A 24,210-nucleotide genomic window follows, 5' to 3' on the forward strand; every position below is an offset into this window, starting at 1 on the left:
AGATTGCAGTTTAAACTATGTCATCCATTGCCCAAGAACTCTGAGCTCACATAGATTGGGTCAAATCCTGGGAAACTTTTTAGTTCATAAAGCTTACTATGGAGTCTTATTCCAGAGAAATCTCCAAAATAAAGTTGTCAGTGTTCATGTCTAGAATTTCCCAAACGCAAGTAACAGTATCCACAACTCTTGCACAGGCACTCAAGGCACAGTGTGAATATATTAGGGTCAGATTTTATTATAAATGCTCGAGATGCAAAAGACTCACTGGTGCCCACAAATAAATTCAAAAACATAAAGCATTCAAATGGCTCCCTAGACTCCCCACAGAAGGTAAATACAATCTGAGCTCTTGATGAAGAAACAATTCCCATTCATATTGAATCTTCATTAACTATGCATCTCTCAGCAATAGCAGAACTGGCAAGATTCAAATCTCTTGTCCCACTGTGGCTTGGCTTCCATCCTTTAGCTGCAGGGCAGTCTTCTGTTGGTGTCTCTTTCTTTTCCTAGAAACCATTGAGGATATCTTTTCTAGGAGAAAATTGGACTAGTACCCAAGTCATTCAATTCAAAAACTCCCATTCTCTTAGAAACACTCAAACTTCAGAACTCCCATCCTATGGCAACTGCCCTACAGGGTTGCCATAGAGTCATCACCCTCCCAAAAAAGCTGAATGACTGTCTCAAAATTTATCAGTTTTATGCCGTTTTGAACTCCTGGATTCAAGAGATTTCTGAGTAGGAAAAAAAAAAGAAAGAAAAGAATCCATCTTAAGGGTAACACAGGACATCTTGTAGTAGAAGGAAAATTCATCCTATCATGGAGTAGTCTTCCCTAAAGCCCATGTCCCCAGCCCACTAGAGGGCTGTCTTTGCAGAGTTGTGGTGATCAGAACTGACAGGACATTCAGAAATTATTGAAAAGTGACTGGTGTATTGGTGAGATTTGAATTGCTAGGGCTAGGGCTTTCTTCTATCTGGGAAACAAGGTTAGTTCAAAAGCCTACATAGAGAAAATAATTGAATTTGTAGAAACTAATAAGATTACTAGGTGAAATAGTATAGAGGACAGAGCCTTGTGACATCCATAGTTAGAAGACAAGACATGGGTGAAAGTACAGCAAAGGAGTTTGAAAGGAAGAAGTCAGATTGGTAAGAGGAGAACAAGGAAAAAAAAAACAAATCGAAAGAGGAAAGACTATCAAGGAAAAGAGAGTGATTAACAATGTCAAATGCTGAAGAAACACCAAGAAAGATGAGAAGTGACAAAAGATCATTGAAAATTAAGATCATAATTATGATGGAAGTAGCTTCCCTCAGCAGTTCAGAGATTAAGGGCAACCCTGGGAGATGGGTTATGGACAATGCCATCCACATCCAGAGGAAAAATTGACAAGGAAAAAACACCACAGGATCTGAATATAACTCTGTTCATTTTTTAAAAATTTCTTCTATGTTTTTCTTTCCTATCTCAAGACTTTCTTTCTTTTACCTTAATCCTAATTCCTCTTACACAAAATGACTAATATGTAAATATATTAAATAGAAGTGTACATGTATAACTTTTACCAGACTGTCTGCTACCAAAGGGAGGGGAATAGAAAAATGTGTAACTCACAAATTTGCAAATGAATGAATGTTGAAAACTACCAAAACATATAATTGCAAAAATAAAATGAGATATTTTCATTTTTTAAAAAATTAAGATTGTTGGTAACATCAAAGAGAGCAGCTCTGATTAAATTATGAGGTCAGAAACCAAGGCATCTAGGTTGCATAGTAGATAGAGCACCAATTCAGAGTCAGGAAGACATGAGTTCAAATCCTACATCAGACACTGACCCAGGGCAAATCACTTCACTTCACTCAGTTTCCTTAACTATAAAATTAGAGAAAGAAATGACAAATCACTTCAAAACTTTTTTTGCCAAGAAAACTCCAAATGGCATCACAAGGAATCAGACATAATTGCAAAACAACTGAGGCAACATCAAAAACCAGATTGTAGAGAGTTAAGAGGAGAGGAAAGGGAATGAAGTCACTTCTTGCAGATGGACTTCTGCTCCATGAAGCAGACTTTCCAAGATCTCCAGTAGAAAGACACACTTGTCCACATGTACCAGACCTAGACTCCTTTTAGAGAGTATTTAATGGAAGATGGAGATTTGGAAAGAGGTCTTTGTCACTTTAAAGAGATGAGAGACATTGCACCCTTTTGATGCAATTTAAAGCATTGCAGAAGTGTCAAGAAGACTGCTTGAGTCCCATAAGCAGGTGAACATAAAAGCCATAACTATGACCTGGATCAAACATAAAGAAGTCTTTGAGGGAGAGGCACACCTAGAAAGGACAAACCTCCCATTGGGTCAGGGTTAAAGTATTCAAGGGAGCTGCAGAGGTCAGATATCCCTATGAATATTGCACCAGAGACTGGGGCTTTCTGCAGACCTTTTAACCTGAGTCATTTTATCTGTAATTTCCTATGGTTAGTCACCAGATTAGTGTTCTGCCAGCATTTCCATATGTGTACTGCTAGGCTCATTACTTCATTTGCTCATGAAACATCACTCCAATAATCACTACAAAGAAGATCCTCTTTTCAGGCTGCACTTGAAGATTCTTCCTTCTACTTCAGGTTCTGTGAAGAAGAATGCTCATCCTTACTTATCTTATTCAATGTCCATATTATACTTGGAATTACTCACATTGTAACCTCCAAAGCTGCAAAGCCTATGCTCATATCTCTCCTCTTAAGCTCCATGAGCACAGGTATCTATTCAAGAACTCTTATGATAGAGGACTTCTGATCAAGATGGCAGAGAGAAATCAGGATTTCTGTTAAGGGCTCCTGAATTTCCCTCAGAAACCATGTGAATCAAGCCTCTTAACATATTTGGGAGTGGCAGAACACACTAAAGATAGAATGAAACAGCTTTCAGGAGGCCTGTTGCTGAGAAGGAGGGAGAGGAGTGGGGGTAATTATGGGTGCACCCAGGGTAGAGAGCAAAGACCCAGTGCATGGGCTGTGGAACCAGGGAACTAACCTGAGATCCGAGGCTGTGAAATGGAGACTTCGCAGTTAGGACCTAGTTGCACAGTGGGAGGTTCTAACACACAAGTAAAATTCTAGCTTGGGTGATCAAAGGTTCTAACACACAAGTAAAATTCTAGCTTGGGTGATCAAACCCCATATTCAACCTGTGAGTAGTCTAGATGTCCTGACCCTGCAAGTTAGACTCTGGTATTTCCAGCTGAGAGGATGACCTGGTATCTTGCTATAAACGGCCTGGAGAGGCAGTTGACCTCCCCAGCACTGATGGTCCAGTGAGAGAGAGCCTCAGACTTCCCTTATCATTCAGTCCATTGAGTAACCCCTAGGAATTTCTAACATTAATAGCTCAGGGCAGTTAGCAAGCCTCTTGTGTTCTCAGCACTGAAAGTCTGCAAGCAAGACCCTCCCCTGTCACAAGAACCTTGGGATAGGTAACAAAATCTCAAAATGAAGAAAGGTCAGGAAAAAACAAGATCTACTGAAAGTTACTTTGGAAATAAGGGTGGGCAAAACATAATCTTAGAAAAGGAGAGCAGAAAAAGTGCTATCTATAAATGTATGGAGGAGAAGATGAACTCTCCAGCCAAGAAAGACTTCTTAGAAGAGCCCAGGTAGGATTTTAAAAATCAAATGGAAAAATTAAGGGGAGAAAAAATGCAAGATAAAATTAACATCTTGCAACAAAAAGTGACAGAAGAAAGGAAATCCTTTAAAAATACAATTAGCAATTGTAAAAAGAAAATAGCTCTCTTAAAAATAAAATTGACCTATGACCAGAAAGGAAAATGACCAGTGTTGGAGAGGATGTGGGAAATCTGGGACAGTAATGCATTGTTGATGGAGTTGTGAACTAATCTGGAGAACAACTTGGAATTGTCCCCAAAGGGCAATAAAAAATGTGTATACCCTTTGATCCAGCAATACCACTACTTGGGTCTATGTCCTGAAGAGACCATGTAAAAGGGTAAAACCATCACTTGTACAAAAATATTCATAGCAACTCCTTTTGTGGTGGCAAAGAATGAGATTGAGGGGATTTCCATCAATTGTGAATAGTTGAATAAATTGTAGTACATATATATGTGATGGCACACTATTATGCTACAAGAAATCATGATTTCAGAAAAGTCTGGAAAGACCTGCATGAATTTTTTTTAATTTTATTTATTTTAAGGCATTGGGGCTAAGTGACTTGCCCAAGTTTATACAGCTAGGCAATTATTAAGTGTCTGAGATCAGATTTGAACTCAGGTCCTCCTGACTCCAGGGCTGGAGCTCTATCCATGGCACCACCTAGCTGCTCCAATTTGCATGAACTGATGCTGAGTGAATTGAGCAAAATCAGAAGAACATTATACACACTAACAACAACATGGGTGATGATCAACCTTGATTGACCTGCTCGTCCCATCAGTGTAATAATCAGGGACAATTTTAGGGGATCTGTGATGGAGAAAACCATCTGTATCCAGAGAAGGAAGTATGGAATTTAAATAAAGACTAAAGCTTAATATCTTCAGTTATCTTCAATAAGTTATCTTATGCATTATGTAATTTTGTAATCTCTAATGTTTTCTTTCTTCCTTTTGGAGTTGTTTCTTCTCTCACAACACATTCAGTTTTGATCTATGCATACCATGGATGCAAATGTAAAGACTATATCAGATTACCTTCTTTTATTTTCCTGGAAGGCAATGGGGTCAAGTGACTTGCCCAAGGCCACACAGTTAGGTAATTATTAAGTGTCTGAGGCCAGATTTGAACTCAGGTACTCCTGACTCCAGGACCGGTGTTCTATACACTGTGCCACCTAGCCACCCCCTTGCTATGTAGCCACCCCCATGCCACCTAGCCATACCCTGGATTACCTTCTAATGGAGGGAGGGGGGAGGGGAAAGGAGGAAGGGAGGAAAAAATTGTAAAGCTTAAAACCTTGAAAAAAAAATGATTGGTGGTATGTATTTGTATGTAATTGGAAAACTAAAATATTTATATAATGGCAAAAAGAATAAAATTGACCAAATGGAAATGAAGAAGCAAAAGCTAAAAGAAGAAAATACTTCCCTGAGAAATGAAATAGAAGTGGGGCAGCTAGGTGGTGCAGTGGATAGAGCACCAGCCCCCAGAGTCAGGAGTATTTGAGTTCAAATCTGGCCTCAGACACTTAATAATTACCTAGCTGTGTGGCCTTTGGCAAGCCTTGCAAAAAAAAGAAAAAAAGAAATGAAATAGGAGTAATGGAAGCTAATGGTTTCATGAGAAACCAAGAATCTGTTAAACAAAATCAAATAAAAATGAAAACACAGAAGGAAATATGAAGTATTTTACAAATACTTCATTGGTAAAACAACTGACTGGAAAATAGACCCAGGAGTGATAACTTAATAATGATTATACTACCTGAAGGCCATGACCAAAAAAAGAACCTGAACTCCATTCTTCAAGAAATCAACTAGGACAACTGCCCTGACATTCTGGAAACAGAGAGCCAAATTTCATTGAAAGAATCCACTTATCACCTCTGGAAAGGGATCCCAAAATGAAAATACCAAGGAATATTGTGGCCAGACTTCAGAATTATCATACCAAAGAGAAAATCCTGAAAGTGGTCAGAAAGAAGCAATTCAAATACCAAGGTGTCACAGACAGAATTACACAGGATGTGGCTGCATCAATGTTAAAGGATCAAAGGGCCTGCAATATGAAATTCTTGAGATCAAGGGAGTTTGGATTACAACCAAGAAGCAACTACCCAATAAAATTGAGCATACTCTTTCAGTGGAAAAGATGGACATTTAATGAAATAGGTGACTTTCAAACTTTCCTGATGAAAAGACCAGAGCTGAACAGAAAATTTGATCTTCAAATAGGAGGCTCAAGCTATATTTGAAAAGGTAAACAGGGAAAAAGGAAAATACTACTTGTTATTCAATAAGATCAAACTAGGTACATCCCTAACTGGAAGGAAAATTCTCAAAACTCTCAAATATCAGAATATTGAGGGAGTATTATTAGGTTGAAGATATAAGTTGATTTTGATGGAATGAATTTAAAAAATTAAGACATTAGAAAAGAGGGGGATTGTAATGGGACTGGAGAAACAGGGGAGGCCGAATAGAAAAAATTACATCACATAAATAGCTACAAAGGAGCTATTGCAGCAGAGGGAAAGAAGGGATGGGGTGAAAGTTATTTGAAACCTACTCTCCTCAAATTTGACTTAAAGAGGGAATTGCATATATATATATATTTAATTGTATTCAGAAATTTATCTTATATTTCAAGTATTAGAAGGGGAAGAGGGAGTGAGAATGGAAGGAGGGACTAATACGAATGAGGGAAGGAAGAAGGGGAAAAGGGAAAAAGGGAAAAGGGAAGAACAAGGAAAGAAGGGAAACAGATTGAGGGAAGTGGTATTCAGAAGCAAAATGCTGGTGAGGAGGAACTGAGTGAAGGGGGGGTGAAGTACAAGCAGAGAGGAGATAATATGGTGGGTAATAAAGAATAGTAATTATATGAACTCTCCCATAAAACAGAAGCAGATAGCAGAGTAGATTAAAAACCAGAATCCTACAATATGCTACTTACAAGAAATATATTTGAAGCAGAGAGATACACACAGAGTATATGTAAAAGGCTTGAGCAGAATAAATTATGCTTCAGCTGAAGTGAAAAAAAACAGGGGTAGCAATCCTTAACTCAGACAAAGCAATAGCATAAATTTATCTGATTAAAAGGGATAAGGGGGGGTGGCACAGTGGCACAGTGGATAGAGCACTGGCCCTGGAGTCAGGAGTCCCTGAGTTCAAATCTGGCCTCAGACACTTAATAATTACCTAGCTGTGTGGCCTTGGGCAAGCCACTTAACCCCATTGCCTTGCAAAAAAAATAAATAAGTAAAAAAATAAAAGGAATAAGGAAGAAAACTATATCCTCCCAAAAGATACTATAGACAATGAAGTTCTGGTATATGCACCAAGCAGTATAGCATTCAAATTCTTAGAGGAGAAGTTGAATGAGTTACAGGAAAAAATAGACAGCAAAACTATACCTTAACTTTTCTCTCTCAGAACCATAAAATAAACAAAAAGGAAGTTATGGAGGTGAATAGAATATTAGAAAAGTTAGGTGTGATAGACCTCTGGAGAAAATTAAATGGCGATAGAAAGGAATATGTCTTTTTTTCTGCAGTACATGGCACCTATACAAATAATGATCATGTATTAGGGCATAAAATAACTCATAATCAAATGCAGAAAGGCAGAAACATTAAATGCATTTTTTTCAGATCATGATGCAATAAAAATCACATGTCATGGATAGTTAGACCTAAAATTAATTGAAAACAAAATAATCTAATTCTAAAGAATGAGTGGATCAGGGCCAGCTAGGTGGAGCAGTGGACAGAACACTAGTCCTGGAGTCAGGAGGACCTGAGTTCAAATTCAGCCTCTGAGACTTAATAATTGCCTGTGTGACCTTGGGCAAGTTACTTAACCCTATTGCTTTAAATAAATAAAATTTTAAAAAAGAATGATTACATCAAATAATAAATCATAGAAATAACTAACTTCATCCAAGGGCAGCTAGATGGTGCAATGAATAGAGCATCAGCCCTGGAGTAAGGAGGACCTGAGTTCCCAGCCTCAAACACTTAATAATTACCTGGCTGTGTGACTTTGAGCAAGTCTCTTAACCCCACTGCCTTGCAAAAATAATAATAATAAATTCATCCAAGACAATGACAATAAGAAGACAACACACAAAAACTTGTAGTATACAATCAAAGCAGTTATTTTTTTTTTAGATTTTTCAAGGCAATGGGGTTAAGTGGCTTGCCCAAGGCCACACGGCTAGGTAATTATTAAGTGTCTGAGGTCGGATTTGAACCCAGTTACTCCTGACTCCACGGCCGGTGCTCTATTCATTGCACCACCTAGCCGCCCCCAAAGCAGTTATTAGGAAAACTATTACATCTCTAAATGCATACATGAATAAAATAGAGAAAGAAGAAATCAATCAACTAAAAAAAGCTAGAAAAAGAACAAATGAAAAATTCCCAAATAAATACCAAATTAGAAATTCTGAAAATCAAAGGAGAGATTAATAAAATTGCAAGTAAGAAAATATTGAATTAATAAATAAAATTAAAATATGGTTTTATGAAAAAGTCAATAAAATAGATAAGTCTTTGATTAAACATTTGATTTAAAAAAAGAAGAAAACCAAATTACCAGTACCAAAAATGAAAAAGGTAAATTCACTACCAATGAGGAAGAAATTAAAATAATATCTTGGAGCTATTTTGCCCAAATGAATGTAAATAAACTTGACAATCTAAGTGAAATAGTGGAAGGGATATGAGAAAACTGGAAAACTGATGCATTGTTAGTGGAGTGGTGAACTGATTCAGCCTTTCTGGAGAGCAATTTGGAAAATGGCAATAAAAATGCGTCTGCCCTTTGATCTAGCAATATCACTATTAGGTCTGTATCCTAAAGAGATCACAAAAAAATGGTAAAAAAACTCACATGTACAAAAAAATTTATAATAGTTCTTTCTGTAGTTGCAAAAAATTGGAATTTAAGGGGATGCCCAGCAATTGGGAAATGGCTGTACAAATTGTGGTATATGACTGTGATGGAACATTACTGTTCTATAAGAAATGATTGGGGGGGGCGGTTAGGTGGCACAGTGGATAGAACACCAACCCTGGAGTCAGGAGTACCTGAGTTCAAATCTGGCCTCAGACACTTAATAATTGCCTAGCTGTGTGGCCTTGGGCAAGCCACTTAACCCCATTTGCCTTGCAAAAACCTAAATAATTAAAAAAAAAAAAAAAGAAAGAAATCATGAGGGACAGAACTTCAGAAAAGCCTGGAAGAACTTCCATGCAATAATGCTGAATGAAATGAGAAGAACCAGAACATTATACACACTTAAAGCAAGATTGTGTGATGGTCAGTTATGATGGACTTATTCATTTCAGCAGTAAAATATTCAAAGAGAATTCTAAAGGACTTATGATGGAAAGTGCCATCCTTGGGGGCAGCTAGGTGGTACAGTGGATAGAGCATCAGCCCTGGGAATACCTGAGTTCAAATCCGGCCTCAGACACTTAATAATTACCTATCTGTGTGGCCTTGGGCAAGCCACTTAATCCCATTGCCTTGCAAAAAAAAAAAAAAAAAAAGTGCCATCCATAGCCAGAGAGGGAACTGTGGAGCCTGAAAGCAAACCAACGCTTACTATTTTCAATTATTAAAAATTGTCTTATGAATTAGGTTGGGTTTTTCTCTCTATTTTTTCCTTCCATTTGAATCTGATTCTTCATTCAGAACAATATTAATATGAATCTATGTTTAGAAAAATTATATATGTAGAGTCTATATTAGATTACTTTCTGTCAGGGAAACGGAGGAGGGAAGGGAAGGAAGTAAATGGTAAAACTCAAAACCTTGCAAAAAAAATGATTGATGAAAACTATTGTTGCATCTTGTAAGAAAAAAAAATAAATGAAAATATTTTAAAAGAACTCTTATGGGGGTGGCTAGGTGGCGTAGTGGATAAAGCACTGGCCTTGGAGTCAGGAGTACCTGGGTTCAAATACAGTCTCAGACACTTAATAATTACCTAGCTGTGTGGCCTTGGGCAAGCCACTTAACCCCATTTGCCTTGGAAAAAAACCTAAAAAAAAAAAGAACTCTTATGGTACCTTGGTTGCTACCATATCTTTGAGCAAGACAAATCCTACCCTGTGTTCAGGAAAAAAAAAAAAAGGAAAAAATAGGCCAAAATTGGATCAGGTCTAAAACTCAGGCTATCTAGGCTAATATATATTGTTTGCCATAAACTTTTCTTGAAGAAAGGAAGAGAAGAGAATTCTGGTCAAGATGACAGAGAAAAGCCAGGTCCTGTGCTAAGGTCTCCTGATCTTCCCTCATAAACAATATGAAACAAACCTCTTGATGGATGTCCTATCTACAAAACCCAGAGAAGCTAGAAAAGCAACCGGTACCTCAAGGTCTGTCTTCGGGGATGGGGGGGTGTGGTGAGTGCAGAGTGACAGCCAGTGGGGGAGGGGAGAGGGCAGGACTAATCTAAAATCAGCCCTGGGGGCTTTCGCTGTGGAACCACTTTGCTCTTAGAAACAACCAGAGAGTGGGGGCATGGCCATGGGACTGAGTCTGGGACTTACAGGAAGGGCTAGAGACTACTATTCCATATCATATTAGAAATGTTAGCTGCTTCAATAAGAGAAGAAAAAGAAATTAAAGGAATTAGAATAGGGAAGGAAGAAACAAAACTCTCACTCTTTGCAGATGACATGATGAGAATCCCAAAAAATCATCTGAAAAACTACTAGAAATAATTAGCAACTTTAGCAGAGTTGCAGGATATAAAATAAACTCTCATAAATCCTCAACATTTCTATGAATGACTAGCAAGATGCAGCAGAAAGAGCTAGAAAGAGAAACCCCATTCAAAGTAACTTCAGACAATATAAAATAACTGGCAGTTGGGGGCGGCTAGGTGGCACAGTGGATAAAGCACCAACCCTGGAGTCAGGAGTACCTGGGTTCAAATCCAGTCTCAGACACTTAATAATTACCTAGCTGTGTGGCCTTGGGCAAGCCACTTAACCCCATTTGCCTTGTAAAAAAAAAACCTAAAAAAATAATACCTGGCAGTCTACCTTTCAAGGTAGACTCATAATCTTTTTTAAAACAATTACAAAACACTTCTCACACAAATAAAATCAGACTTAAATAACTGGGCAAATATCAACTGCTCATGGATATGCCGAGCTAATATAATAAAAAATGACAATTCTACCAAAATTAAACTACTTGTTTAGTGCCCTACCAATGAAAATTATAAAAAATTACTTTAATGAGTTAGAAAAAATTATAAGTAAATTCATATGGAGAGATAAAAAGTAAGACTCTCCAGAGATTTAATGGAAAAAAATGCAAAAGAAGGTGGCTTAGCCCTACCAGATCTAAAATTATATTATAAAGCATCAATCATTAAAATTGTTTGGTATTGACTAAGAAATAGAGTGGTAGATCACTGGAATAGACTAGATACAATAGCAGGAAATGATTATAGTAATCTGCTGTTTGATAAACCCAGCTATTGAGATAAAAACTCTCTCTTTGATTAAAAAAAAAACTACTGGGAAAATTGGAAGTATGTATGGAAGAAACTTAGATTAGACCAACATCTCACACCGTATACCAAGATAAGATCCAAATGGATACAGGATCTAGACATAAAAAATAATATTATAAGCAAACTAGAAGATCAAGGAATAGTTTACCTGTCAGATCTATGGAAAGGGATAAAATTTATGACCAAGGAAGAGATGGAGAACATCATTAAAAACAAACTAGATAATTTTGATTACATTAAATTAAAACCACTGTAACCAAGATCAAACGAAATGTAGTAAATTGGGAAACAATTTTTACAACTAGTGTTTCTGATGAAGGACTCATTTCTAAAATATACAGAGAACTGAGTCAAATTTAAAAAAAAAAAGACAAGCCATTCCCCAATTGACAAATGGTCAAAGGATATGCAAAGGCAATTTACAGATGAGGAAATCAAAGCAATATATAGTTATGAAAAATTACTCTAAATCACTAATTATTAGAGAAATGCAAATTAAAACATCTCTGAAGTACCACCTCACACCTCTCAGACTGGCCAATATGATCAGAAAGGACAATGATCAATGCTGGAAGGGATGTGGGAAATCTGGGACACTAATACATTGTTGGTGGAGCTGTGAACTCATCCAACCTTTCTGGAGAGCAATTTGGAATTATGCACAAAGGGCAACAAAAATGTGCATACCCTTTGATCCTGGGCCTATACCCTAAAGAGATTATGAAAAAGGGTAAAATATTACCTGTACAAAAATGTTCATAGCAGTTCTCTTCGTTGTGGCAAAGAAATAGAAACTGAGGGAATGTCCTTCAGTTGGGGAATGGCTTAGCAAACTGTGGTATATGTATGTCATGGAACACTATTGTTCTATTAGAAACCAGGAGGGATGGGAATTCATGGAAGCCTGGAAGGATTTGCATGAACTGATGCTGAGTGAAATGAGCAGAACCAGAAAAACACTGTATACCCTAACAGCAACATGGGAGTGATGATCAACCTTAATGGACTTGCTCATACCAACAGGGCACTGGGATATCTGCAATGGAGAATGCCATCTGTATCCTGGGAAAGAATTGTGGAGTTTGAACAAAGACCAAAAACTTTCTATGTACCTTTAATTTAAATTTTTTTAAGTTTTTTTTTCAAAGCAATGGGGTTAAGTGGCTTGCCCAAGGCCACACAGCTAGATAATTATTAAGTGTCTGAGGTTGGATTTGAACCCAGGTACTCCTGACTCCAAGGGCGGTTCTCTATCCACTGCGCCACCTAGCTGCCCCTAATTTAATTTTTTTTTTAATTTGTCTTATGTGATTCTGCTGTATCTCATACTGTATGTTTCTTCCTTAAGGATATGATTTCCCTCTCATCGTATTCAACTTAGATCAATGCATAATATAGGAATGATGTAAAGACTAACAAACTGCCTTCTGTGGGGGTGGAGGAAGGGAAGTAAGATTGGGGCAAAAATTGTAAAACTGAAAATAAATAAAACCTTTCTAAAATTTTAAAAAAAGGGAGAGATTGGAAGAGAGGGAGAAAGAGACTATTTGATTGTACTCCTGTTTGGAAGTCAAGGGAAAGAAATTCCAGTGGCAGAAAAAGCCCTAAATTATTTCACAACTTGCTTTTTAGGGACTAGGGAGGAGGGATGGTTCTTCCTGTCAGAGTCTGTTGCCACCTACCCCATTCTCTGATGCCAGTTTTCTTGGAAGGAGCCCCAGTTAGTGGGAACCAAACAAAAGGTTTCTCTGTGTCATCTCAGTAAGGTGCCAGGATACACTTCTAATTTGGTGGGAGGCTCCCTTCCAGCAAAGATTCATACCCTGCAGTCTCATCAAGTAAGTTGGAGACTCCCCCCCTTTTATAGCTGAAAAAAAAAAGATTAACAGGGTTTTTAGTAGCGTTATAAAATCTTCCAAAGAGATATATGTGTGTGTATATATCTATATATTAAGAGAAAGAGAGACAGAAACAGAAAGATGGATGGATGGATGGATGGATGGATGGATGGATGGATGGATGGATGGATGGATGGATGGATGGATGGATGGATGGATGGATGGATGGATGGATGGATGGATGGATGGATGGATGGATGGATGGATGGATGGATGGATGGATGGATGGAAGGGGAGAGAAGACAGAGAGAGAGAGAGATAACCAGATGGATGGATGGTGGACAGAAAGGAGGACAGATGGATAGATAGACAGATAGATAGATAGATAGATAGATAGATAGATAGATAGAAGACAGATAGATAGATAGACAGACAGACAGATACATAAATACATAGAAGGTATTGGGCCTAGAGTCAGTAAAGGAATAAACATTTATATAACATCTACTCTGTGTTGTTGTTGGTTGTTTTTCATTTTTTAAGACCATGACATCAGGGAGATAATATCATGACATGCACATAAAATGGATTTGAGTGAGTGGGTACTGTTCTAAGTCACCAGCCTCATTCATCCATGTCCAGGGACCACATATGAATCAGGAGAACTGGAGATGGTCCTGGATGTGAAGCAATCAGGGTTAAGTGACTTGCTCAGAGACACACAGCTTGTAAGTGTCAGGTATATGAGGCTGGATTTGAACTCAGGTCTTCCTGACTCCAAAGCTGGTGTTCTAGGGATAACTAGGTGGCACAGTGGATAGATCACCAGCCCTGGAATCAGAAGGACCTGAGTTCAAATGTAACCTCAGACACTTAATGATTACTCTAGCTGTGTCACTTAACCCCATTGCCTTGTAATAAATAAATGAATGAATAAATAAATAAATATAAATAAATAAACCAAAGCTGGTGTTCTATTCACTGCACCACCCAGCTGCCCCAAGTAGCTTACATTCTCCTGGAAGAAGACAACATAGGAGAGATGGAGAGCACTCTGCTTCACCATGTGATCATCTGGACTCTGTAAGGTGGGCAGATCATGCAGCCATCATCGATAGGGTAATCTCGGTAGTCCTCAGGAACTCCTCTCTTGGTTTTGCATGACTGTACATGTATAATCTATAACAAATTATTTGCCTTCTTAAAAGGAGAGAGGGTAAGGGAGAGAATTTGGAATATGAATTTTTTTAAAAGGTAAAATTTTTGTTTACTTATAATTGAGAAAAAAAATAAAAATTAAATGTAAGGAATCCCTCTCTCTTTCCCTTTACCCTGTCCCAACTCAATTCCCTGTCCCAACTCAGTGTCCAACTCAATTAAATGAAGTTTCTTTAATTTATTCTAAAAGGAAATGTCAACAGGGTTTAGTCATTGAGGAGATGCCCCAGGGGGAAGAGACAATGCCTTGAAGGGTTAGGGGAAGGGAATCTTCCCTTTCTATGACCTTCTGAAGCTGGAAGCACTCCCTCACACCTCCTGGAACTAGAATTGTTTTTACCTAAAAGATATTCAGGGATGATTGAGTTTCCTGGCACCTTCCTCAGCATCAGGAGGTCCAGAATGCCCAGCCCCATAACCTTTTCTAAAATACTAGTATCAAATTCAAATAGAATTGGTATCCACTAATCTACACAAAAGGCAGTATTTTGACTTAATTTTAAATAGGTATGTTATTATATTTGATTATATTTTTATTTACATGTTTCTCAATTATATTTTACTTTATGGGGTAGCACATGAGAGTATGAGGACTTCAGGACCCTTGTTGTGTGACCCTTCTGTTTTAGACAGGAACCTGAGGGGTAAAGGCCTTAGAATGCCTTAGACCTAGGCCCTAGCCACAGTTGCACCTCCAGACATTTGGGAATCTCTCAAGGCTGGGTTGGGACAACCTTGCAGACTACTAAGTAATCATCTTGCTCTGCCTCAACCTAACCATCCCTTCATCTCTCCCAAACTGAGAAGGTCCCCTAACAAATGTTTAGAGAAAGAGAAAGAAGACCAGAAGAACTGGATCTGGGATGATGACCCTGGAGATAGTCTTGTAAATGCCTAACCCTAGGAATGAAAGAGGGATGATTTAGTGGGGATTGAAAATATAGTTCTGTCCCTTGGGCAAGTCACTTAACCACATTGCCTTAAATAAATAAAAAAATTTTTAAAAGAGAATACACAGGGGCAGCTAGGTGGCACAATGGATAGAGCACCGGCCCTGGAGTCAGGAGTACCTGAGTTCAAATCCGGTCTCAGACACTTTAATAATTACCTAGCTGTGTGGCCTTGGGCAAGCCACTTAACCCCATTGTCTTGCAAAAAGAGAGAGAGAGAGAGAGAATACAGTTCTGTTTGTTGTGCTCCTTGGCTCAGGAGAGGACAGAATCAATAACTTTGCCCCATTCCTTCTTCCCCTCTACCCACTGCCCATTCAGCCAAGATGCTGCTGGCAATTGCCCATCTGTAGGCTAATGACTCTTGAGGAGAAGAGATGCTGTGATAGGGGTAGGAGGAGATCTATGAATAGCAAGAAATGAACAGATTCTGTTTATAAATCAGTATCAGAACACAGGATGGCTCTAAAAAGAAAGGCGGCAGGAGGAATACACACATAACAGCATAATAGAGAGATGGTCAAGAGCTTGTATGGAAACCTGGTTTGGGCAAAATAAGGCAAAAGCTCACCTACCAGAACCTGGGATCCCCAGGGCTTAAAATAAGACTGTGATGATGGAGAGGTAAGGATGGTGGCATTATAGGAGTAAGAAGAGCATCAGAAAATGAAGCAGATGAAGCAGCCAGTCCTCCAAAGGACAGAGATAAAGATGGATGAAGATGAGGATGAGGATGGTCTTCTAGAGGCAGAAAACATGGACAACGATATGGCTATCAAGTGGCACGGAGGAATGGTTCCAGGCAAGATACAGTTAAGCTCATCTACCAGAACCTGGGATCCCCAAGGTCGAGTACAAGACTGGGATGATGGAAAGATAAAGAGGATGGCACTATAGTCAGAAGAGCATCACAAAATGAGGCAGATGAAGTAGCATTTATGAGACCTAATATCTGAAATTAGATTGCCCCTTCTCTAGGACAGAAAGGGAAAACAGAAACCATCCTGTTTGACTGTCTTTTGTGGCAGGAAACTAGACTCCAGAGCAAGAGGAATACTACCTATATTTTGCAATTCATTCTTTTTCACTTCCTGCCTTCCTTCTTCTGACTTGACTATTCAGACCAACAGCAGCAGGAGTGACTATCAGCCCTGTGGAGTGATATGAGCATCACCATACACACACCCAAAAGCCAGGGCACCATGAGCAAAGTGTCAGGGAAACCCAGTGCACTCAGACAGCTCTCAAACTTGAAGAAGAAATAACCAGAAGTCATAGGGAGTAAAAAAATTTTGTATTTCTGGGTTACTGAGAATTCCACTCACCTGCTAAATTTAAGAAAACTGCTTTCCTTTTATGTCAATGAGACTGAGAATGGTAAAAGGCTCTCATTGTTTTCTTCTCTATTTTTCCTTTTCTAGGCCAGGTCTGAACTAGAAGAGCTCACATCTTACCACTGGTGTGAATAAGTGTGTGACACTGGGATTCTATTCCAACTGTTCCATCTTCCCCAAGAGATCTGGGAGGGAAATGGGAAGAGGTGGAAACTGCCTTCAGCCGAAAGTGTCCGTTCTATGTTCCTCTTCACTTGATTCTGTTTGTAATCATCTATGTAATTATAGCATGCTAGCCTCGGAATCTATTACTGCCTTGGAAGATGAGTTGAGAGAATAGGGTCTCCCATTGGATGGGGAATCTCAAAACTGAGATAGTGTAGAGAGCAAAATTTACATTTTACTATTTTCAACTATTTCCATTTCATCCCCTAGGGTAACTTCAGACCTGGGCAACAATGGGTAAATCAAAGCTGCTTTGGTAATCACCCAGTACGAGCTGGTTAGGGGAAGGAGCCCCGACATTTACAGACTGGACTCTCTGGCAGTCAGAAGAGACAGTACCAGCTGATAGGCAAGGGCAATGCCAGCCTAGTGGTTTGTCAGAAAGACACTGACAAAGGCTGAACCAGTAGATCCAGTTGCTCGCCATCTGGTGGGCAGTTCAAATATTACACTCAACTGGTTAAATTGTTTTGTTGGATAATTAATACTGTGGTAAACTATCATGTAGAGACTTAAGAAAGACATAACTTCTTCCATACAAAGCTATGGAATGGCTTAGAAATGACCAGAAAGTGATTTGAAGACCTAAGTCCCAGCAAAATAAGGCAAAAAGTTCATTATATGAGCCAATTGTGTTTACTGACTGCTCATTAAGAGAGTGTCAGTTATAGGAATAGGAATAACCAGTCACAAGGTACTTCAAGAGCCAAAGCGGGATCTGCCTTCTGGAGATCCCAACCAGAAAATGTGAGTACAAGTTTGGGGAGCAACCCAGAGGGAGTGTTACCCCATCAAAAGTAATATCGCAAAAAATATTCATAGCAGCTCTTTCTGTAGTAACAAAGAATTGGAAATTAAGTGGATGCCCATCAGTTGGGGAATGGTTGAACAAATTGTGGTTTATGTATGTGATGGAACACTATTCTATAATAAATCATGAGGGATGGGATTTCAGAAAAGCCTGGAAAGATTTGCATGAATTGATTCAGAATAAAATGAGCAGAACCAGAAGAACTTTATGTGCACTAATAGCAACATTGGCTGATAATCAACTTTGATGGACTTGTTCATTTCTGCAGTACAATAATCAAAGACAATTTTAAAAGGCTTGTGATATAAAATACCATCCATATCCAGAGAAAGAGCTGTGGAATTTAAATGAAGACCAAAGCTTTTTATCTTCAATTTTTAAAAGCTCTCTTATGTATTACAACATTTTCCCCCTCTCTAATGTTTTCCTTCTTCCATTTGAATTTTTTTTTAGGTTTTTGGGGTTTTTTGCAAGGCAATGAGGTTAAGTGACTTGCCCAAGGCCACAAGCTAGGTAATTATTAAGTGTCTGAGATCAGATTTAAACTCGGGTACTCCTGACTCCAGGGCCAGTGCTCTATCCACTGCGCTACCTAGCCATCCCATTCCATTTGGATTTGATTCTTCTGTCACAACATGACCAATATGGATCTATATTTGGCATGGTTATAAATGTAGAGCCTATATTAGATTTCTTTCTATCAGGGAGAGGGGGGAGGGAAGAGAGGGAAGGAGAAAAATGCAAAACTCAAAACTTTGCAAAAAAAACTGGTTTAAAAACTACCATTGCAAGTAGTTAGGAAAATAAATAAATAAATGTTAGGTTTAAAAAAGAAAAGAAATAGCTAGGGCAATGATTTTAAAAGGACATATGAAATAATAAAGAATGAAATGAACAGAAAAAAAAAGTAGCAACCCATTTTGAACATACTTAATGCTCTCTTGTAGGAGAGCCCATCTTTTTCAGATAGAAGCTAAAAATTCAATTTGATCTTCGGAGGACCCTAGATCACAAACAATAATAAACCAGATTAGGGGCAACTAGGTGTCTCAGTGGATAAACCACTGGCCCTGCAGTCAAGAGTACCTGAGTTCAAATCCTACCTCAGACACTTAATAACTACCTAGCTGTGTGGCCTTGGGCAAGCCACTTAACCCCATTGCCTTGCAAAAACTAAAATAATAATAATAATAATAAACCAGATTTATTTGACTTATACAGTTCAGATCTAAAGCTGAAAGATTACTTCACCATTTTCCAACCTTTCTGATTTGTTGTACAGAACTCCATTGTGATCGTTGTGGTTTTTCATCTAAATTCAAATTCTGGGGATTTCAATCCAGATCTTATAGGAACAAAATATTTGCACAATATCTTAGATTTAATGGAAATCTCTGCTACCATACTTATTAAGCAGAAATTGCAATACATTGGATGACCTTTTTTGTCTCTCCAAATTGTAGGCGCTACAAACAAGATGGGACAGGATCCATGTTGCCAGTTACTTAGTAGTCTCAGGCAAGTGATACAGCACAGGAGATAGCCAAAGCTTTTTCCTGACCACATGTTTTATAACCTGAATGGAGTTCACTGACTTTCTTAACTAGAGGGATAAAGAACTGTCTGAGAGTTAAAAGTTATCCAGGAAGCATTAGAACCAAGATTCAAGCCTGGGTTTTTCCCTGATTGCAATTCATCCCACTTTTCTCCATGCCTGTTTTCTAACAACAAACATGCCTATCCAAATGTCAACTGTTGCCCAGGGTGTCCTATCCTACAAAAGGGCTCCCTTTTGTCCTCTGGACTCACATGGATACTAGATTTAATCATGCAGGAGTCTAAAGCCAGGAAGAAGGAAGTAAGACTTTTCTTGCACTCACAGACTTTCCCCCCATCCAAAAGTTAAGCAAAACTTACATATGACTCATGTCTAGAGTCCCCCAAAAAAACAGGGTGCCTCCTAAAAAGGGATTTAAATTATGAAATAGATATCATTATATGAGCCAATTGTGTTTACTATTTTCTTGATCAAAGAAATGTTTAAAACACAAAAGACTCATCAGGGGACATTGGCACATTGACAAATTCTTAAAATTTAAACAACCTGTAATAGCTATTATACCCTTGGCAGGAGGAAAGGATAAGTTTGTAGGATAGTTGGGCAGATATTTTGCATTCACCTCAGATCTACACTGTCCAAGCAACTCACAAGTTCAGATCCTCTGGCCTAGACATGTCTCTTTAGTCCTTTCAGCTGAAGAATCCTTCTGGAAGTTATCCTTCAGGACAATCAGCAAGTGACTTAGAATGGAAGGAAGGTAAAACCCAAGCATTTGTTAAGTGTCTCCTATGTGCTGAACTCTGTACTAAGCACTTTACAAATATCTCATTTGATCTTCACAAGAAACTTGAGAGATAGGTTCTATTATCACCCCCATTTACATTGGGGAAACTGAGGCAAAGCCAAGTGACTTGCCCAGGATCACCCAGCTGGAACTTCCTTATGACAGGCTGTTTCCTTTACCACCTAGCTTCCTCTTTGGAACTCTTGAAGTCACCAAGTGACTACCAAAGCCTTAAGTGTCCATCCCGTAGGATTGCTTTCCACTTACCTGTGTTCTAAGAGAGAAGCATCAAGCAAAAGAGTGCAACACTGACTCAGACCCACCAAGCCCCCATTGCCTGAAGACCAGGTGTACTGCATTTCAACCCTTGTCCAGTTCTTTAATATCCTTAAGAAGAATTGGGAGTATCTCTGATAATGGTTCCAGCCCCCACCAATGGTGCTGTCTTGGGTTTGGGGATGGGTCCCTGCATCCAAATCTTTTATCCACCAAGAGTTGTATTAGTTTTTACAAAGGGATACCTACTTTGAAAAGTATAATGAAAAATATGCAACCTAGTCTCCAACACATGATACCTAATCCTCCTTCCACTTGGTACCACCATCTCTGGAAAGTTAAAGGGATTTAGTTCAAAACTCAGCTTAGTTCCTATAGAGTAGAGTCCCAGTTACAAAGCCCTCCTTGGTCTAGAGTAGTACGTACCCTAGCTTCTCTGCCAAGATAGCTGACTGCAATAGCCTGCCTAAAACCAACCTGGATCCAAGGTTGGGTTGGCTCAAACTTCCAGTCTTGTGGGGGATGGCCACCAGCACCTGAAACTGAGGACAAATGGCCCCAAACATAAAATCAAAACTCCAAACCAAGAGAAATCTCAGAGCCGGGGGGGGGTGGGGGGGGGGGGATGAAGAGCAGAGAACTCCCTCCCCTCCACTGGTTCAATTCACTGCATCAGCACTGTGGGTGAAAAAACAGACTGTCTCTGACTGATTTTAAAGAGATTGCCTGTTTCAGCTAAGCAATCAAAGGTGATCACATCACCCACATGGGGAGCCCCCAAGCCTCACAAGGGCAAGCCCCTGACAAAAGAGAAAAACAGACACTTGAAGGCCGGTCTCAGGTTCACTTAGGCAAACACACAATTTACTGCCATGAGCTAGTAATTGCCTTGGCTACTGAAGCAAAGGAAGGACAAGGGGAAATATAAATCCCCCCATCCTTCCTCTCAGGCTGCTTTCCACAGGACAGGCTGGCATAGTCCCAAGAAAAATACTCAAGAGAGGAATGGAGAAGGGTAGAGTCATTCTCCTCTTTTTTATAGCCTCCTGAGTGGGCAGTCATTCCTGGGCTCAGTTGTCAATCATATTTGGCATTGCCTCTCAGTCACAGGAACAATAAGGGATCACTTCACTTCCCCAAAGCACAAATGCATGCCCCTCAAAAAAAAAAGCAACTGCATTATCTCAGAAAACAACATGAACCTCAGCAAAAGGCATGTTCAGTTCTGATCCCTGTTACACTAAAAAATGAAGTAAAATAAAAAATTCTTTAGGCAGCAGGGTGGTTCACAGTGGCTAGATAGTGCAATGGACCTGAAGTCAGGAAGATCTGAATTCAAATCTAACCTCCAATACTTACTATATATGTGTGACACTAGGAAAGTCTACCTCTGGTTGCCACAGTTTCCTACATGGAGATAATAATAGTACTTACTTCCCAGGGCTATTGTTAATATTTTCAAAGCACTTATTGCAATGGCTCACACATAGTAGGCTCTAAATTCCTTCTTATTCTCTCCTTTCTCTTCCTTTCAAACTACTGTCCTCCATCTTATCTCCCCTTCATAATTAAACCTCTATAAAACCAGTGGTATTTACATCTATAATTTCTTGTTCCTCACTCTTCAACTCATTACACTCTGGTTCTTATGCTATATTACTGAAACTATTCTCCAAAATCATTGATGTTGTTAAATCATTTTTTCAGTCATATATGACTCTGACTTTATTTGAGGTTTTCTTGGCAAAGATACTGGTATGGTCTTCCAATTCTTTCTTCAGCTCATTTTAAAGATGAGGAAACTGAGACAAATGGGGTGAAGTGACTTGCCTAGAGTCACACAGCTAGGAAGTATCTGAGATAGCATTTGACAGATCTTCCTGACTCCAAGCCCAGCACTCACTTATACCAAAATCTCTCTATAGACATATCAGACAATAATTTTGTTTTCTTCTAATAATGAGTAAGTAGCCTGTTAAATTATTTGGGAAAACTTAAAGTCAGGAGCCAGAGTCATATGTTTTCATTTTTTCAAAAGACCATAATTTCCCCTCATTGTAAAACTTAGGGGGGTGGAAAGTTTCTCAAGAGGCTCCTTCTGAAAATCAATAAAACCACTTTGATCATAGCCTCTACTACCTCCACTGAGCAGTAAGTTGCAGGCTGAGCCATCATCACTATAGATATGAAAGTTGTCTCTCCCTGGTAAGTACTTTTCTGGCTGAAGCAGACATTGTACAGTTATCACATCGAGCAGCCAGGGGAAAACACAGTGCAATTATTTTTTGGTTGCATACAAAGACTATCTCAGCAAGTTATTGCAAACATTTACTCTGCAGCCAACCAGCAGATAAAGAGATTGGGGAGGCTCTAAGGATTAGGTTTTGAGTGAGCCAGAGGGAAAAGATAATGCTAGAGCTTGAAGTCTAAGTATCACACTGGCTTTCCTTCTTCCTCCCATCTCCCTGCTGTGATGTCAAAGTGAGTTCAGGCAATAAAGCCACACTGGAGAAATCTATTTTTATAGATGGGCAAAAGCCCGAGACATCAAATGGAGTGAGTCTTTGGGAAATAGAAAATGAATTCTTAAGTTGGATGGGAGGTTGGTGATGGATAAAAGATTCGTGTCTCTATTTCCCTAGATTCATTGACTATTCTGGTCAAAGAATTTTAGACCCCTTAAAAGCAAAGATCTAGATTAGAATATCAGGAGAAAGGATCAAATTTTTCAAAGACATGAATACATTTGTACTTTTGGAAATCTAGTCCATCATTTATGTATTTCTAGCTTAAGTTCTTAAATTTAGAATTGAGAAGGATGATGAATTCCATTAATGAAAGTCATTAATGAAGGCACAGAAAAATTAAGTCATTTTTTCCCAGTCACTCAGTAAAAATATACAGATTTGAATGCAAATCCTCCATACTAAATTCAATTCCCTATCCACAACATCAAACTTCATCTTATTATTCTATTTTATGGGTATAAAGAAAAAATGGGAACAGGGCAACTAGGTGGCACAATGGATAGAGCACCAGCCCTGGAGTCAGGAATACCTGAGTTCAAAATAGGCCTCAGACATTTAATAATTGCCTGGCTGTGTGACCTTGGGCAAATCACTTAACCCCATTGCCTTAAATTAAAAAAAAAAAAGAATGGGAACATAAAATGAAGCATTCACAACCTAATCAGGAGGATTATAGCAAGCCTATAGTTTCTCTACTGAAATTTACTTTATTTTTTGGTCAGATTCTAGCAAACAAAATTATGAAAGAGATTCCTTTGGCTGAATTCTATTGCATTGCCTACTGTTTAGAAAGCATTTCCAGGCCTAGAATAAAATTCACTAAGATGAAAAAAATTAATAGATTTGCATTATAACAACTAGTATAACTTTTTTTTCCCCCAGCCAATCTAGTGACTTCTCCTTGAGTCTGTTTCTTTGAAAGTAATCAGAGAAAGTTAAATCTCTGTGTTAATACCAGATATAGGAATATCTTAATTGCTATAGAGCAACATTTTTAATAACTGAAATTTTCAGAGAGAGGAAACTAATTTTCTGTTCCAATCTGGAAAATCAGATAAGCAAAATTATTAGAATTAGTTCTAAAACAAGAGGAAACTGATTGCAAATGAGAATATAAAGACTTATTCTGAAAGTAAAATAATATTTCAACTTAATGATATCTTTTTTACTCCCCAAATATCTTTTTTAACTCCCCAAAATATTTTTCTTATTTCCTTATATATAACTGTTTCAGAGAGTTTAGGTAATTAGATAAATTACCTCCAAATGAGTAAGGTATGAGCCTGTATATAGTATATTGTGAGCTTTGTATATATTTGCTCCATGTTGACTCCTCCACTCAATTGTAAGCTATTTCAGAGCAGGAACTGTCTTTTGCCTCTTTTTTTATATCTCCAGTGCTTAACACAATGCCTGGTACATTTTTGTTGTTGTCACTTTCATCATGATTCTATT

The 24,210-nt window shown here is 38.5% G+C and overlaps 1 long non-coding RNA gene across 2 annotated transcripts; it reads right to left on the reverse strand.

The window, feature by feature from the left end:
- Positions 1-235: 235 nt before the first annotated feature.
- LOC141491359 (uncharacterized) lies at positions 236-20,757 on the reverse strand. 2 transcript variants are annotated; one of them, XR_012469572.1, is made up of 4 exons: positions 20,654-20,757; positions 14,081-14,247; positions 12,913-13,097; positions 236-509 (listed from the first exon to the last, which is right to left on the reverse strand). It is a non-coding gene; the product is annotated as an uncharacterized LOC141491359 (long non-coding RNA). The 2 variants fall into 2 exon arrangements; XR_012469571.1 differs by lacking the exon at positions 20,654-20,757 and having other exon boundaries at positions 14,081-14,413.
- Positions 20,758-24,210: the final 3,453 nt, after the last annotated feature.

Source organism: Macrotis lagotis, chromosome 1 (assembly GCF_037893015.1).
Source record: "Macrotis lagotis isolate mMagLag1 chromosome 1, bilby.v1.9.chrom.fasta, whole genome shotgun sequence".
Lineage (NCBI taxonomy): Eukaryota > Metazoa > Chordata > Mammalia > Peramelemorphia > Peramelidae > Macrotis > Macrotis lagotis.